The 4612-nt window shown below is 34.8% G+C and overlaps 1 long non-coding RNA gene across 1 annotated transcript; it reads right to left on the bottom strand.

Moving 5' to 3' along the window:
• Nucleotides 1-911: 911 nt before the first annotated feature.
• On the bottom strand, nt 912-3332 carry LOC145822685 (uncharacterized). The gene is made up of 3 exons (XR_014364332.1): nt 2933-3332; nt 1947-2004; nt 912-1181 (listed from the first exon to the last, which is right to left on the bottom strand). It is a non-coding gene; the product is annotated as an uncharacterized LOC145822685 (long non-coding RNA).
• Nucleotides 3333-4612: the final 1280 nt, after the last annotated feature.

Here is a 4612-nt window from a genome sequence, read left to right as displayed (position 1 = left end):
TTCACAAACAACACAAGTGCTCTCCAAGGTGAAACACTAGGCCTAATAAAACCTTTGTCTAGCAACTCCTGTAACTGAGTTTGTAACTCCCTCAACTCCAACGGTGCCATTCTATAGGGTGCTTTAGAGATAGGTGTTGTGTCAGGGACCAAGTTAATGGAAAATTCTACCTCACGATCTAGAGGAAGTCTAGGTAGATCCTTTAGAAAAACATCAACACATCACTTACTACAGGCAACTCCTCTGACTTCTACTCTGGTTGTTCGATACTCACCACACAAGCTAAATAATCATGACACCGTTTACTTAACATTCGATTAGCCTAAAGGAAAGAAGTAAAACAGATAGAAGACCCTTTCTTATCCCCCTGAAAGAAAAACTCAAGTTGTCCCAACATAGCAAAAACTACCCCTATTCTAAAACAATCAATAGAAGCATGATGCTTCGTCAACAATCCATCTCCAAAATCACATCAAAATCCTTCATCTCTAAAGAAATCAAATCCACTAGAAAAATCCTACCATCCATCTTTATCTGACAAGATCTACTGACATCTCTCAATACTGCTGTTCCTCCTAATGGATTACACACGGTAATACAAACATCAAAGGCTCACAAAGAATCAAAAATCCGTGTAAATATCTAGGTACCAACTCTTAACCTTCAAAATGAAATTAAGAACGATTCAACACAAGCTTAAACGAAACTAACTTAACCAAACACTACTAAGGACTATAGGGACTCAGACCTCGTCTAAATGATGAAATGCAAGGTATGTAACTTGATAAATCTACAGCTCTGATACCACAATTGTCACACCCCAAATCCAGGTATGACCGGCCGTGGCCCACAGGGACTCAGCCTAAGGCACACGTAAGCCTAACCATTAATCCATAATCACATTGAGCAACTATACAAAAGTCCAGCAATAAATAACCAAACTCAATCCAGCGACATGCCACAAGTATAAACGGAAAAACCAACCGTAATCAAAACCATCCAAACTTATGGGATATAAACAACCCACATATCAAAATAATCCTAAATGAATCTCAATAAAAATAAAAAGAAATATGCACAAATTTGATATAACAATCTAAAACAAAATAAATGAATGTCCTAGAGGTCCATGCAATCGAGTCCCCGCTATGCCATGAGTCCACTCTAAGTCCTTCTAACACCTGGAAGTGATAAAAACTAAGTCAGCTGATAGCTCAGTGAGTAGCAACATGGATAGTAAATACAGTTTTGAAAACAGGGTTTAATTCCAAAATAAGATATATATCACAGAAACTAGATTGGCATACAGTTTGGTAAATACAATCTGTTTCAAAAAGAAGGTTCCACAATTCAACACTTAAAATACTCATGTCTCGCAAGAACATGATAAACGACATTTTCCACTTAAAACAGATTATAACATGAACACCAATAATTTTCTGCGTACCAAGAAAAACAAATAATCTGCCACACAGTTCTCAAGGCTATAAGCCCCGTTGGATCCAATACCGAACTAAGAGTCATCCTCAGGGTGGCACCTGGGCCTTATCTCAAAGACGATCCGATTGAAGGTCACCTAGTTGTTTTTAAAGGTCTTTTCCTTACAATCGTTGAGCACTAGAGTCATCACAGCCCAACCCGGATCTGTTCCCTAGTGGCCAGAGTCACCACACACAGTGGAATAATTTCCCTGGACTAAATACACACATGGTCCCAATAATCAATACACATCAGTTTTGCAAAACATGGTAGTTCATCATTATAATCATGAGACCAAAACAAATAGTTTACAGTATGCCAAGTTCACACATGTTTCAGAAATAATTTGATTCAATTGATAATATAATAATTTATCAAAACAGTTTAGTCTTGAAACAACAATTTAATTTTCCAACAGTTCAGGGTAGGGGAACATTTATAAAAATACGTAGCATGAAACTACTCACCTGAAACGAAATGATATAATCCTTGAATCGAATAGAGTGTAAAAGTCCAACTAGTGTCCTGAACGAAGTATATAAATAAAAAAAAAAACTACACGTCACAACTAATTTAAAATACTATAAAATAGGAACTAAGTAACCTCAACTAAAGCGCACTAACATGGCTCAACCCAACTCACCGTTACTCTTAAATATTAGCTAAGTTCATGTTCTTCAACGTTTAAAATCACCCAAGACATGGGTTCCGGTCAAAACTTAATTAATTGTGACTTTAAGATAAAACAGAATTTCAAACAAGCCTTCCCAACCTATTCGCTAACTTTGAAAATTACAAAAACCCACTCCACGCTATTCAAAAAATTCCAATAACCTCCAGATATGATCTAATGTATCCTAAGTTTCAAACCCAAATGGTTTCACTTGATTTGCTTATCAAAATAATTATCTACAATTTATTATATCCAAACAGGTTGTTTTCTGCAGCACTTTAAAGAAATTGACGGTTCTTTTAATATAGACGAGCAATCAATGCAAGGCCAAAAATGTACGAAACTAGACTCGTAACCAGTTCTAATGACACTAATTTGATAATTTTTGGATTTATACCCAAAGAGGACAACACTCCCGAATTTACTATTTCGGACTGGTTTCCCGGACAGATTTGAATACCTCAATTTATATGGATTTTGACTCCCAAAAATTATGAAAAAATTCAGATATACAATTCAATATGTAGTTGATCTACTGTAAAAATTTCAGTTCAAAATTCATCCGTTTGATATGGTTTCTTGATTTTTAAAGTTTGTGATTCTGTGCAGAATTTTTGGACTAAGAATTACACCATTCTTTCTCAAATTTCTTAACAGTATATATATATATATATACAAAATACATAAACCTACAACTTCTCCATCAATGATCTAAATAATAATAGAGTAAGAATAAAGAACAAAAACAAAGAAAAAAAAAAGAAGAAGAAAGATACCTACCACACCTAAAAATTACTCCTTGTTTGCAATCCCCTTTTTTTCTTCTTCTTTTCTCTCAAACTTCTTCCTCCCCGTGGCTGTTGTGGCTGCTGCTATAGAATGTATTAGGAACCTAGGGTTTTTCTTTTCTTTTCTTTGTTATACATAACATAAATGACTCTAGACAAAAATGTCCTTTGTTTTATTTTATTTTATTTTATCTCTCCATTAATTTAAATAAAATACAACTACTATTAGATCAAAATATGCTTACTAATTTGACACTTAATTTTATTTTATTTATTTATTTATTTTTTTTAAATAATAAATCTTGCCTTTAAATTGAAGACTTTCACCATAAATTTATTTTAGGTTTTAAAATTAATTAAAAGACCCTCCAAATATTTAATTTGCACTTTAGAATTCAGCATCAAAATATTTGAGATTGTAATATTATTATTATTATTATTTAATTATTTACTTAATTTTTTTATATTTGGGTCTTCACAACAGATATAAAACCATTTCCATTTTAAACCATATTTGTTACATGAATACGGGCTCTGTGAATCTCTAGATAAGTGTCTGCAAGTAAGCCCTAATGCACTACCACTGTCATTTTTACCAGTAAAATGGAAGGCTCGACACCTAACCACCAACTCAACTAGTGACCGTTAACCGGCACAAGACAGACAATACTTTACCAACACTATTTTACATCACACTAATATTACGATAACCCACAAGATCAAACCCGAATTAAACAACTCTTACTATACTAACTCCCTTATTGACAAGTGTTAATACTGCTCTTTAGGCCAGTTAACAGAATAGTCTACCTCTCACTCTAGAAGTATACAAAACCAATCACAATAAGACACATATAAAGATTAATACTGAAATAGTTCTAAAATTCCCAAATAGTTAATAAATAGATTAACCTCAAATTATAATAAAATTTCCCCAAAGGAAATTCAATGTACATCCTAATATCAAAATAACATTTCTATCACAACTGTCAAAAATTAATAAAAAGGTCCGGATACTTGTCACGGACTTCAGCCTCATGTTCCCAAGTCGCCTCCTCAACCCTGTGGTGTCTCCACAACATTTTCACCAAGGGACAAATACGAACAAAAGATACACAGACACATACGGGCAAATACGGAGAAAATTCACAGATACGTACATATACACAGACACATTTGGGGAATATGCTGTTATTGACAAGGAATATTCTGTCTATGGACGTCAGTGAGCATATGCCGTTACTACGATGGAATATTCCGTTAGCTGACGTCATCGCGTGTGAGAAAAACATGCAAAAAGGAAATAAAACACAAATGCAGGGATACGGGGTTTCGAACTCGCGACCTCAGGCCCAGCCTCTCCATCCTTAGACGCCAAGCTAGACCACTTAACCAAGTCACTCTTGTGACAAAAATAGTCGAATAAATGTATATAATACACAAATATACAATATATATACATATATGTATACAACTTTCCCACTTCTCTCTCTTCATTCGAAAACTATGTTTGACACGCGGCCTTGCTTTCGCATTAGCTAGCCGACAAAAGCAGACCTCCTCGATTTGTAAACCCACGCGGCCTTGCTTTTGCGTCAGTTGGCTGAAAAAAGCAAACCTTCTCGATTTGTAAGCTCGCCTCGGCTCTCTCTCCCTCTTTGTCTTCTTCTCT

This window comes from Camellia sinensis, chromosome 3, assembly GCF_055761805.1.
Source record: "Camellia sinensis isolate YWXY chromosome 3, ASM5576180v1, whole genome shotgun sequence".
In the NCBI taxonomy this organism is placed as follows: Eukaryota; Viridiplantae; Streptophyta; class Magnoliopsida; order Ericales; family Theaceae; genus Camellia; species Camellia sinensis.
This window is presented reverse-complemented; position numbering and strand designations above follow the sequence as displayed.